Source organism: Nerophis ophidion, linkage group LG12 (assembly GCF_033978795.1).
Source record: "Nerophis ophidion isolate RoL-2023_Sa linkage group LG12, RoL_Noph_v1.0, whole genome shotgun sequence".
NCBI classification, from domain to species: Eukaryota; Metazoa; Chordata; class Actinopteri; order Syngnathiformes; family Syngnathidae; genus Nerophis; species Nerophis ophidion.
In genome coordinates, this window is record NC_084622.1 from 55,867,293 (window position 1) to 55,881,650 (window position 14,358).

At 39.8% G+C, this 14,358-nt stretch overlaps 1 protein-coding gene across 3 annotated transcripts in view; it reads left to right on the plus strand.

The window, feature by feature from the left end:
- Positions 1–14,358, plus strand: part of btbd11b (BTB (POZ) domain containing 11b) — a 312,209-nt gene that overhangs the window by 102,068 nt on the left and 195,783 nt on the right. The window lies entirely within an intron of this gene.

Consider the following 14,358-nt stretch of genomic DNA (forward strand, 5'->3'; position numbering starts at 1 on the left):
CACAAACACGACACAGAACAAACCAAAAGTAGTGAAACAAAAATGAATATTATCAACAACAGTATCAATATTTGTTATAATTTCAGCATAGCAGTGATTAAAAATCCCTCATTGACATTATCATTAGACATTTATGAAAAATAATAAAAAATAACAATAGTGTCACAGTGGCTTACACTTGCATCGCATCTCATAAGCTTGACAACACACTGTGTTCAATGTTTTCACAAAGATAAAATAAGTCATATTTTTGGTTCGTTTAATAGTTAAAACAAATTTACATTATTGCAATCAGTTGGTAAAACATTTTCCTTTACAATTATAAAAGCTTTTTTTACAAAAATCTACTAGTCAGCAGACTGGGGTAGATTCTGCTGAAATCCTATGTATTGAATGAATCCAGAATCCTTTAAAATCGGGACAAAAATCGTTTTTGAATCAAGAATTGTGTTGAATTGGAAAAAAAAAAAAGGATTTTGAATCGAATCGTGACCCTAAGAATCGATATTGAATCGAATCGTGGGACACCCAAAAATTCGCAGCCCTACTGTTTTATCTTTACTGTGTTTGGTCACTTCTAACTGATTGATTCTTCGTATGAAAGGATATTAAACACTTTCAGTATTCTGACCTTATTTAAAAGACATCCCTAGACAAAGCTCGAACAAAATCTCGTTGACATGTATGTCTTAAGTGTTATTATGACAATGACAATAAAGGAATTTAATTTAATTTATACTGTAAACTGTGTCACTTATTTCATAGGTCTGGACCTAAAAAAATGTCTACAGAATAAATCCCTCAAAAATTAAACAGAGTAGCAATTTTAGGCTTGCTAACTGATGGCAGACTTCGAGTGCAGCCACAATTTGTTTAAAACTTGCATCAACATTTTGGTTTCGTCTACAGAAGACTGGATTTATATTTAATCTCGTACTGTCAGGAAGCTGGAACACAATTACCGTCGTGACCCCAAGGATGCAGACGGTGAGTAAAATAATAATATTTAATTTTAAAAAAAAGGCACCTGGGGAGGAGTAAAGAACAGAAAGCTTACTTACAAAAGAAATGGGGGGGAAACAAAAGAAGGTGAGTGCACAAGTGAATGCACAAGACACATAACTTATCTTGCACTTGGAACAAAATGTCTACACAAAGCAATGATCTGACCCTGTCCAGAAGACAAGGCTTTACTGAAATAAGAGACTGATTGGCAACCGGTACATACAAGTACCCGGTTGCCAATCAGGCAGCCAGTGAGGAAGTCAGTGCATGGCAGGAGTAAGAGAACACTACAAAATTCTAAATGGATTTCTAGAATTGGACGGACCAAGTAAGAGAAGTGTAATTTGGAGCATTTCAATGATTCTGACTTCAAAGATGAATGATTTTGGTCGGAAAAAGGAGTAAAGAACAGAAAACTCACTCACAAAAGAAGCAGGTGGGAAACAAAAGAAGGCGAGTGCACAAGTAAATGCACAAGACACGGAACTACTTTTGTACTGGGAACAACACGTGTACGCAAAGCAATGATCCGACCCTGTCTGGAGGAAAACTGAAATCTAAGTAAGATTAAATATATCAAATAAGGGTGATATTTGCTTATTTTCTGTCTGGTAAGATAATTCTTCTACTAAGCAGATTTTATGTCAAGACTGTTTTACTTTTTTTAAAGAATTTTTGTCCTAAATGATCTCAGTAAGATATTACAGCTTTTTCCTGAAATTGTATGACCTATATTGAGTAAAACATGCTTGAAACTAAAATATCAACTGTTGCAAAGCTGCGTCATCAACACTCAAGTATAAAACTACTTTTTCAAAGTAATAATTTCCTTTTTAAAGCATGAAAAAAAATCATGACTTTGACACGATTGCGTCTCATATTAAAACAAATGACAGCCAAACGGACTTTGCTGAAACAATAGAAAATACGTACTCATATAGTAGTACAGTTATTTGTCAAAACGGGGGCTATGGTGTGGTATGTTTTCCAGGAATGCAAAGGAAGGTGACGGGACATGGCGTGAAGGTAAAGACATATTTTTATTGTATCTATACAAAAAAAGTGCAAACTAAAGGCGCGCACAAGGCGGAGAACAAACTTGGCTAAAAAACAAAAACTACCACAAAGGCAAAACTATAGATATGAAACAAAAGACTCGCTAAATAAACAAAACTTATTTGAAAGGAAATGAGCAGAGCGATACATGAACAGAGCATGGAGCAACAACAATGACGCCAGCCCGACTGCCTGGCAACTACTAGCTAAAATAATAGTGACTGGTGTGTGAGTCCTAAACAAATCAGGTGCGAGAGTCCAAATGAATACCGGTGAACTAATGAAATCAAACAATGGATGTCCGCTAACTTTTTGCAACTCAACGCCAAAAAAACGGAAATGCTGATTATCGGTCCTGCTTGACACCGAACTCTATTTAATAATACAACTCTAACATTTGACAACCAAACAATTAAACAAGGCGACACGGTAAAGAATCTGGGTATTATCTTCGACCCAACTCTCTCCTTTGAGGCACACATTAAAAGCGTTACTAAAACGGCCTTCTTTCATCTCCGTAATATCGCTAAAATTCGCTCCATTCTGTCCACTAAAGACGCTGAGATCATTATCCATGCGTTTGTTACGTCTCGCCTCGACTACTGTAACGTATTATTTTCGGGTCTCCCCATGTCTAGCATTAAAAGATTACAGTTGGTACAAAATGCGGCTGCTAGACTTTTGACAAGAACAAGAAAGTTTGATCACATTACGCCTGTACTGGCTCACCTGCACTGGCTTCCTGTGCACTTAAGATGTGACTTTAAGGTTTTACTACTTACGTATAAAATACTACACGGTCTAGCTCCATCCTATCTTGCCGATTGTATTGTACCATATGTCCCGGCAAGAAATCTGCGTTCAAAGGACTCCGGCTTGTTAGTGATTCCCAAAGCCCAAAAAAAGTCTGCGGGCTATAGAGCGTTTTCCGTTCGGCTCCAGTACTCTGGAATGCCCTCCCAGTAACAGTTCGAGATGCCACCTCAGTAGAAGCATTTAAGTCTCACCTTAAAACTCATTTGTATACTCTAGCCTTTAAATAGACTCCCTTTTTAGACCAGTTGATCTGCCGTTTCTTTTCTTTTTCTTCTATGTCCCACTCTCCCTTGTGGAGGGGGTCCGGTCCGATCCGGTGGCCATGTACTGCTTGCCTGTGTATCGGCTGGGGACATCTCTGCGATGCTGATCCGCCTCCGCTTGGGATGGTTTCCTGCTGGCTCCGCTGTGAACGGGACTCTCGCTGCTGTGTTGGATCCGCTTTGGACTGGACTCTCGCGACTGTGTTGGATCCATTGTGGATTGAACTTTCACAGTATCATGTTAGACCCGCTCGACATCCATTGCTTTCCTCCTCTCTAAGGTTCTCATAGTCATCATTGTCACCGACGTCCCACTGGGTGTGAGTTTTCCTTGCCCTTATGTGGGCCTACCGAGGATGTCGTGGTGGTTTGTGCAGCCCTTTGAGACACTAGTGATTTAGGGCTATATAAGTAAACATTGATTGATTGATTGATTGATTTCATTATTTGGACTGCTGTAAGTGCACTACTATTTATCGTTACACGACAGAGAAATAAATTAGCGTGTGCTTACTGTGTGTAAAAGTATATTTACATAACGCTCCTTTTAAAGGAAGGTTAAAAGTGTATCCTTATACAGTTGTGCAGGAGTTTGTGGCGTTATAGACCTGACTTAAATGCTTCTACTTCTACTGAAATGCTGTCATTCTCATGTTGTTTCATTGCTTTTTATGTACTTCAATCATCTCAACTGGGCTGTGTTCTAAGTTCTTATACAGAAATTGACATTAAAAGCTATTAAGGGCATGTCTGCTTACAATCACTTTGGGGCTTGGTGAAGACCAGAAAAGCAAGGTAAATATGTGAATGTCACCTTGTCATGCTGAAGTAATTACTAGTTATTGTTTATTATCAATATTTTTGGCGAACAATTCACTAAAATCAGGTAAAGATGTTCTCAACATTAAATACATACTCGATACAAAATGATCCGAACACATTGGATTGTTCTCCCTCATTTGTTCCTATTCAAATGATGTCTGAGGCTTCCAATCCATAATCACCCTCTTTCTTTTGAGACAATTATTCTGTCTGTGCTCATTGATTTTCCCCACTTTATGCAGACGTTTAATACCGTAGATGTTTTTATCTGTTGGCTTTAACTTTGGCAGCTAAAAACACTGTAAAAAAATAACAAATTTAGCTTAAGCTGAGGTGCTAACAATCCCTTGCACAGACCATGGCTGACTTTCGGGTTGTTGTTTTTAAGTGAAAACTTTCAATGTAAGGCACCTTCTAAAAGAAAATTTTGGACCATTGGACAAATCAGAAAAATGCTATTTGCGATGTTTGACAAGAGTTTCCAAACAGATAGCAGTTTACAATAGAGAGTTTTAGTTCAATTAAATATTTTATTGTTTAATGTGAAAGAGCAATGAATGAATTCATATCCGTACAATTCATTGTGGGCTTCCTATTTTTCCTAAAGGGGAACTGCACTTTTTGGGGAATTTTGCTCGCAATCATTATGACGGCGGATGGATTTTTTTTTAATGCTTTCTAAATATTTAAATAAGCATAAATGAATTTCCGCTTACAGCAACGCCAATGGAAGCTTCACTGTTTTGCCCATAAAATCCTATAAATAACATTCAAAAACCGCCAACACTCCATTTACATTTCGTGATTTGAATATTATCCAAGTATTAGTGATATTGTAGATATATTGTGTATATATACTATAAAATGTATAATGCATGTTCATTTTTTGACTGTACTTGAATGTATAATAGACTGTATTTACATTATTCACATGTGAATAATGCTGTATAATTAACTCTTTATATTGTAAAAATGACCCAAGTGTTTGTTTATTTTTAAACAAAACTGTGGTGCTGAGTGTCCCCCAGGGATCATTAAAGTACTTTCTATTCTATTCTATTCTATTCTATTGTTATTGCAAGCGCTAACACCGACAAACTATCCCTATGTTTACATCATCGAGTGGTCTGCTGTTTACTTGCTTCCTTGCTCCCTGTAAGTTTATTGTTGATCATAAATCATGCATCTCACCAGGACAGAAGAAGTCTGAGTAGGTATTCCGACAAATTGGTACACTTTGACAGTCATTCAGGACCCGAATGACAAGAAAAGACGCTTGGTTCCCTCTGCCCTCGCCTCTTTTCTTTGCGAGGATTATGAGACATTATTCACCTAAATCAGGGATGTCAAACTCAAATACAGAGAGGGCCAAAATTTATAACTGAACAAAGCCGCGGGCCAAGGTTGAACAAATTAACCTTTTAGGTGGTAGCGTGTATTGTAGCGTCCCGGAAGAGTTAGTGCTGCAAGGGATTGTAGGTATTTGTTCTGTTGTGTTACGGTGCGGATGTTCTCCCGAAATGTGTTTGTAATTCTTGTTTGGTGTGGGTTCACAATGTGGTGCATATTTGTAACAGTGTTAAAGTTGTTTATACGGCCACCCTCAGTGTGACCTGTATAGCTGTTGACTAAGTATGCTTTGCATTCACTTATGAGTGTGTACAAGCTGCTTATATCATGTGGCTTGGCCGGCACGCTGTTTGTATGGAGGATAAGCGGACGTGACGACAGGTTGTAGAGAACGTTAAAGGCATTGCCTTTAAGGCACGGCCCCTATATTGTTGTCCGGGTGGGAATTGGGAGATATTCACAAAAATGGTAGCCCAGGGAGATTTTCGGGAGGGGCACTGAACTTCGGGAGTCTCCCAGGAAAATCGGGAGGGCTGGCAAGTATGAGCATTAGCGGTGAATGCGGTGTTACAGCGGCACCGCCTCTGTATAATACTAGCGGGCCAGCTCTAATGTTAATTTGATATTGCCTTCAGGGCCAAATGAAATTACATGGTCGGCCAAATTTGGCCCCGCAGGCCAGAGTTTGACACCCATGACCTAGATGGTAATATATGAACTTCCCAGTAGTCAACATATTAATTACAGCAGACCGTGTACAGTAAGTGATGTTTTATTATGTTTGTTGACTCTCATGGAGTTTGCAGTGAGCAATAATGAGTAATGAAGAAAAAAGCATACGTTTAAAATGTGCAAAATATGTAAATATTAAATGTTATAATGAATGTTTCTGTTACACTATGGTGATGTTTGGATGTTTTTTTAAGGGCTTTGTTGCCGGAATTTATTTAATATTTAAAATGGAAATAAAATAACATGGGCTTCACGGTGGCAGAGGGGTTAGTGCGTCTGCCTCACAATACGAAGGTCCTGCAGTCCTGGGTTCAAATCCAGGCTCGGGATCTTTCTGTGTGGAGTTTGCATGTTCTCCCCGTGAATGCGTGGGTTCCCTCCGGGTACTCCGGCTTCCTCCCACTTCCAAAGACATGCACCTTCCAAAGACATGCACTTCCAAAGACATGCACGTTGTGTCCTTGGGCAAGACACTTTACCCATCTGCTCCCAGTGCCACCCACACTGGTTTAAATGTAACTTAGATATTGGGTTCCACTATGTAAAAAGCGCTTTGAGTCACTAGAGAAAAGCGCTATATAAATATAATTCACTTCACTTCACTTCACCTGGGGATAGGTTGATTGGCAGCACTAAATTGGCCCTAGTGTGTGAATGTGAGTGTGAATGTTGTCTGTCAATCTGTGTTGGCCCTGCGATGAGGTGGCGACTTTTCCTGGGTGTACCCTGCCTTCCGCCCGATTGTAGCTGAGATAGGCACCAGTGCCCCCGCACTGGCGCCTATCTCAGCTACAATCGGGCGGTAGAAAATGGATGGATGGATAAAATAGCATTCATCGTCATGTCCCTCATAATGGTTGGGAACAATAGGCAAAATAAAAATAAAAAATACAGTTCCCCTCTAAAGGGGGCCTCTGATGATTTTTGTCTCCATTTAAAACACTTCCTTGTGGTCCTAATAATAAGTATTGGATATGCTTTGGTGTACATTTAGTGTAAATGTTGCACCACAGTTACTTTTATGACTTGCTTTTTGAATCTGTTTGCAAAATGTTCAATGCTGGAGGCGTTCTTACATTGTAAATGAAACCACTCCTCACCCTCTCCAAAAGTATCATGATTTGTCTTTTAAAAATGTACACTGTTTGAATATACATCTTTGACGTGGTCACCGATATTTTCTTCCACACACGGTCGAAAATAAACTTGATAGACTTTATAATAATTCACCCGGTCAAAATAATTAGGTATACCTGCACACTCGCCGATCGATTCGAAGCCAGATAAAAAAGCTGCTTCTATTAGCGTGTATGTCAGTAAATGTGACACATCCGTGTTATTATGCAGTGGTCCCCAACCGATTGGTACCGGGCCGCAGAAGAATTTTTTATTAAAAAAAATTAAAAAATAAATAACAATGTATTTTCCATCCATCCATCCATCTTCTTCCGCTTATCTGAGGTCGGGTCGCGGGGGCAGCAGCCTAAGCAGGGAAGCCCAGACTTCCCTCTCCCCAGCCACTTCGTCTAGCTCTTCCCGGGGGATCCCGAGGCGCTCCCAGGCCAGCCGGGAGACATAGTCTTCCCAACGTGTCCTGGGTCTTCCCTGTGGCCTCCTACTGGTTGGACGTGCCCTAAACACCTCTCTAGGGGGTCGTTCGGGTGGCATCCTGACCAGATGCCCGAACCACCTCATCTGGCTCCTCTCGATGTGGAGGAGCAGCGGCTTTACTTTGAGTTCCTCCCGGATGGCAGAGCTTCTCACCCTATCTCTAAGGGAGAGCCCCGCCACACGGCGGAGGAAACTCATTTCGGCCGCTTGTACCCGTGATCTTATCCTTTCGGTCATGACCCAAAGCTCATGACCATAGGTGAGGATGGGAACGTAGATCGACCGGTAAATTGAGAGCTTTGCCTTCCGGCTCAGCTCCTTCTTCACCACAACGGATCGGTACAACGTCCGCATTACTGAAGACGCCGCACCGATCCGCCTGTCGATCTCACGATCCACTCTTCCCCCACAATGTATTTTTATTTTTTATTTTTTTTATTAAATCAACATAAAAAACACAATATACACTTACAATTAGTGCACCAACCACAAAAACCTCACTTTTTCATGACAAAAACGTCCCTTTTCCATGACAAAGAAAAAAAAAAAAAAGATCCCCCCCCCTACCCCCCGGGCCGCGGGACAAATTATTAAGCGTTGACCGGTCCGCGGATACAAAAAGGTTGGGGACCACTGTTATTATGGACAAGATGAGATGAAATTAATATTTTATCCTTCCTTTTTTTGTGTTTCCTCGTAGCTTGAAGCAGCTGGTGGCGATCCCCCACTGGCTTAGAGCTTGACTTAAGGTCAAAATAAGTGTATCCACCTTACTGTCACGTCACAACATAGTCAGAATGCAAACCCCGCAAAGAGAGGCATGGTCCTAACTCATTGAAACCTGCAGAGACCCTGTTTAAGTATGCAAATGTTGCCATTAATTTAAAGCCGTGTTTTGTTGCATCCAATTAATTACAAGACTGTAATTAAGTCAGAGCAACTATTACTTTGATGGTACGGTGGGAAAATTGGTGCATGCTTCTTTCCTCTATATTGGTAATTTTCTCTCACTTTCTGTTCTCTAGAGATATTGTCCAACATTAGTAAGCATGCAGCTTATGAATACATAACCAAAGCAATGTTTTAACAAGTAGAATGGTTCAGTTCAGAACTGTAACCTTGATTAGGTGTACGCAGTGTGTGTAGGTGGGAAGGTAATACCTGCATCTGCCTGATCAATATACAGTAACTGTAGTATGCTTTATTCTAGTCCAGGGGTGTCCAACTTTTTAGCTCAGGGGTTGCATGGGGGAAAATCTATTCCCAAATTGGCCGAACTGTCAGGGTTTGTTGGTGACGAACCCCAAGATGCAGAGAAGACTGCAGGCATTTTGCAGGCAAACATGATTTAATTAAAATACTATTTTTGAGCAATGCCACTTAAAAACAAATCACACTAAAATAATTGGGGATCCAAAAGTGTCCTACTCATTAAAGTGTTAAAAAATAAATTATAATTTTTTTTTTAACTCTTTACTTTTAGCACAATAATCTCCAGATCATTTTGAAGTGTTATTGTTGTTTAGGTTTTTTGTTTGTATGTTTTAGGCCAGGGGTGCCCATTACGTCGATCGCGAGCTACCAGTCGGCCGCGGGGGGTGTGTCAGTCGATCTCCAGCCGGACTTTTAAAAAAAATAGACCTAAAAATGAGTGATCATCAATCTTCACCAAGACGTCACTTAAATGACATTCACGGTACCGGAGGGTCTTGTGAGATGACGCTGGCTGCTGCAAGATCATTATTATGAAAATATGACCGAGAGGAAGGCGAGAAACACTTTTTATTTCAACAGACTCTCGCGCCGTACCTTCCGTCAAAACTCTAAAGGCCGACTGCACATTTCCTATCTTCACAATAAAAGCCCTGCTTCATGCTGCCTGCGCTAACTAAATACAGAGTCTCGGAAAACTGGCGTGCACAAGCGATCCCTCAGAAAGCTGGCGTGCACAGCACTTGTGCACGCCAGCTTTCCGATACTCTTATTTTGTTAGCGCAGGCAGCATGAAGCAGGGCTTTTATTGTGAAGATAGGAAATGTGCAGTCGGCCTTTAGAGTTTTGACGGAAGGGACTAGCGAAAGTCTGTTGAAATAAAAAGTGTTTCTCGCCTTCCTCTCTGTCATTTTTTCTTAATAATGAACTGGCAGCAGCCAGCGTCATCTCACAAGACCCTCGGGTGCCGTGAATGTCAATCAAGCAAGCTACGAAATTTGCCGCCAATGTTTTTCTTGTAAAGTGTATGGAAGCTGGATGAATTAGATGCCAAAAACCAACCACTTTCATGTGGTATTGTACAGAAAGGACAACTTTTTTTCTCCTCCATTTGAAAATGTGGGCGTTTTCATCATTACTGTCTGATTCCAATCAATGCAAGTCATCAGAATCAGGTAATACACCAACTTATATTTTTGTCTTGGTGAAAGAAAGACATCTATATGTGTTACACATGCTTGTATTATCATTAAACACATTTAACTTGTTTACAAAAATGTCTCTTTCATAAATAAATAAATATAAATGATATATATAAATGAGGTAGATCCCCTCGAGTTGGTCAATTGAAAAGTAGCTCGCCTGCAGAAAAAGTGTGGGCACCCCTGTTTGAGGCCCTTCTTTAAAAAAAAAAAAAAAACAGCTCAGTTTTTTTATATGGCAAAACACAAAATATGCAACATTTTCCCCCAAAAAATATTTCAAAGTGGAATATCTAATGCGACATAATCGGAGCCTTTAATAGGTCAATCATTTAAAATGACATTGATTTTGATTCATTATTATTTTTTAAAGAAAGAAACAGCCTGCATGGCAGCTTTGTGGTATAAGAGTAAGCATTGCAACAATTTCTTGTTACATTTCACCTGTTTGCTCTTTTATACCATTTTTTATGTTTTTGATTTTGTTTCAATTGTATTCTTAAAATGTACCGTGGCGCCGTTAAAAAATAACCCGCGGGCCACAAATGGCACCGCATTTTCCACACCCCTGTCCTAGCCAGTTAGCAATGAAGCCCTGATCCTGGGTCAGTTTTGCACTAAGTGTTTTACCTCAGGTACCAGGGCTCATTAGACTTTCTTGCCAATAAGACCTCTCTGGCCAAAAAAAAATCCTGGTTGCCCTAGTGTGCCACAAGCTGCTATGAAATCCACACATTATTTGCGTTTACAGGATGATGACAACCTCTTCTCATCATTATATTGCACCATCCGCCTCTACTTAGCAGGCAGGGCTGTAGTCATACATGCATTCATATTATGCTCATGCCACACATGATATAAACATGTTTTATTTTTTTACTAACTAAGTTTCCAAAAGTACATAACGTAAAATATAAACTATTACAAGACTGCAATTTTGGCTTTATTCATCTATTTTATTTTTTTTTTCAGTCATAACACTGGACATACCTCTGTGTCCGTGGCTGTTATTTGTTTTCTTTGTGCTGCTTTGAATTAATATCAGTCTATTTTGTCAGTGCTGATGGCAGCTGTTATTGGCAGTGGGTGGAGGGGACTGAAAAAGTGCAAAGTGGCTCATTCTCACAAATAATTAGCCTTTTTTTTTTTCCAACGCGCTTTGAATGAGCAGAATAGAAATACATATTAATAATAATTCAGTCCAATGGTTTAGTGATGATGGTGGATCTAGCTACAGGCTTCATGTGTGTTGGCTGAAACTAAAAGTAATAATGCAGAACAATGGTGGAGCATCAATCTCTACTTGTACACAGTAAAAGGTGCATGTTAGCTACAACGAGGGTGTGTATGTTAACTGTTTGTCTATGTTTTAGTTTTTCCCTATGCATTTGTCTTTGTTTCCTGTGTGTGTGTGTGTGTGTGTGTGTGTGTGAAGTGTTTCCTGTCAGCGCTCTTATTTTGTCGGTTTCCTGTGTTTCTCCCTGGGCGCTGTTTCTTTTCAGCTCCGGCTGATTGGCACCTGGCCACACCTGGTGTCAATCAGCCCGCTCCTATTTGTACCAGCTTTGTTCGTCTAGTCAAGGCTGGATTATTGTCATGTCCATGTCGCTATTGTCGTTGCTACCTGTCGGGTCGTATCATGTATTGCCGATGCAGCGTTGCGGTAAGCTTTATTTGATTGCGGTTTTTAGCTTACTGCCTTTTGTTCCCTGTTTCCTGTTCGATACCTTTTTGTTCTTGCTAGCTTCCATGCTAAGCTCTGTTTATTTTCTCGTTCTGATGCTAGCTTTCTTTTGTTTGTTATCCGCCTCGTGCGCGCTTTGTGTTAGTACCATTTTGTTTGTTCTAGTTCTAATGTTTTAATTAAATCATGTTTTCCTGTTCAATGCCTGCCTCCGTCTCTGCATCTTGGGGTTCGTCAACAACAAACCCTGACATTAACATCCGGATACACATTTGCAATCTTAATTAACGCAGTCTGTCTCTAATTCTCTTTTGAAAAAATGCATGGTGATTCAAAATGTAAATAGCTTGAGAAGGTATAATATATAATGAACTTTTGTTTTAGTAATCAAGCCATCTATCGATTAGTTTGTTTGAATAATCAATTACTCTGATAAAAACACATTTTATTGCCTCAAAGTGTTTTATCAAGAAATGTGCCATCATTTTCATTATCCGACCGTGCGGAAACAAAGTCTGTTTATTCAGAGTTCTGTGAACACCACAAGGTCCAGATTTTTTTTACATTTTGTTAGTTACTCTCGATAATGAATCAAACCTTTTTATCATAGATTTAATCGGTTAGTCATTACAGCTCTGTTCTTTAAACTTTCAAATTAGGTTATACATCTGTTAAGTAAATGTAAAAGTCATCAATTGCATTTGATTTGATTGGATTAAAAAGTAAGATTAATAGATGACTGTATTTTCCAGGCTTTAAGATACACTTAAAATCCTTTTTTTTTTTTCTCAAAACCCGACAGTTTGCCTTATAACCCGGTGTGCCTAATGTACGGAATAATTCTGGTTTTACTTACCGACCTCAAAGCCATTTTATGTGTAATAAGTGTGATCAGTAGATGGCAGTCAAACATAAGAGATACATGTTGACTGCAATATGATGGCAGTCACTGTCAGGACTTGGACCATACCATTTGTCAACGCAAAGGGAAATTGGCACGAGCCAGACGTGAATGTGAGTAAATTTTTCTTATATACTAACCAAAAGGCAAACGAAGGAAGCAAAACAAAAGGCGCGCACAAAGGCGGAGAACAAACTTGACTAGACAACAAAAACTAGCACTATAGCATTACTATAGAAACAAACAAACAAACAAACACAACTCAACAACTGTGACATAAAACTCAAAAACTTACCTGGCATGAGCGGGAGGGAAACTAGGCAAGGCATGGCATGGCATGAAAGGAGTTGAGGGATACGAAAGTTGCCAGGCCGACTACCTGGCTTAAATAATAGCTATGATAATTAACGGGTGTGAGGGCTGAGGACAGGGGCGTGACATGAGGTGAAACTAATGAGTTGCTACGGTGATAAAACAAACAAAGTGCAAACATAGGAACCGATTGTCCAAAAAACAAAACCAAACATGACCAAAACAAAACCTGATCTCATGGGCGTGATAGTCACACATATGCAATATGACTGGAGTAAACAACATCAACATTTTATATGTTCCATTGAAAATGTAGAACATTACACAAAGCGCTCAAAAATCAGTAAAATGTTTTAGTACGACTTTGGTAAGCTATGACGCTGCACCGCTTGATGGATTGTATTGTGCTTCAACATACAAGTATTATTATGGCGTGCATTTAAGGTACGACTTATTATCTGGCGTTTTGTTTCGCAATATTATGCAAAAGCAACTTTTCTTTTCTCCTGGTACCTGCTGATCTGTATTTGGAATCTGCACAAGTCTTTGTAGTCTGTGCTAACACCGTAGTCAATAAGCTTCTTGTTTTTCTCTATCGTCCTATGTGACATTCATCCTCCGCTGTTGCCATTTCTAATATAAAGTAGTGTCAAGTTCTCACTTATATCTGTCGGTAAACTCGCCATGAAAGCGCTAAAACATACCGATGTAGTGAGTTTACATTATTCACCCAAGGAACTATAGTTATTAGAGTTCCGGTCGGACGGTTTTTACACCGGACAGATTTTCGGCCTTGTTAGTGCACTAGTGAGCCACGGATGAGGAGATGCTGCTCCGTTATTGATTGAAGTAAAATCTGAATCTTTTTAAAACGGTTAGCTCCATCTTTTGACACTTCTTCCACTCCCGTCCTTGCACGCTACACCGCTACAAATAAAGATGATGGAGAAAAGACGCTGCCGAAGGCTGGCCACGTAAATAAGACCGCCCACAAAACGGCGCATCCTGAAGCGACTGTCAGAAAGCGGCTTGAAGATGATCTGTAAAACATAATCTATGCAACATTTTGACCAAAGAACCGCCATTACATGTTATGTAGACCAGTGTTTTTCAACCCCTGTGCCTCGGCACACAAGTGAGATACAGTCTGGTGTGCCGTGGGAGATTATGTAAATTCACCTAATTGGTTTAAAAATATTATTTGCAAACCAGTAATTATAGTCCGCAAATGATGTGTTGTTGTTGAGTGTCAGTGCTGTCTAGAGCTCGGCAATACTCTTTCATATCAGTAGGTGGTAGCCGGTAGCTAATGTTTAAACCCAAAGTGAACAAAAGGTGAGTCCCCCTAAGAAAAGGCTGTGAAGTGTAGGGAAGGCTACGCAGAACAAAACT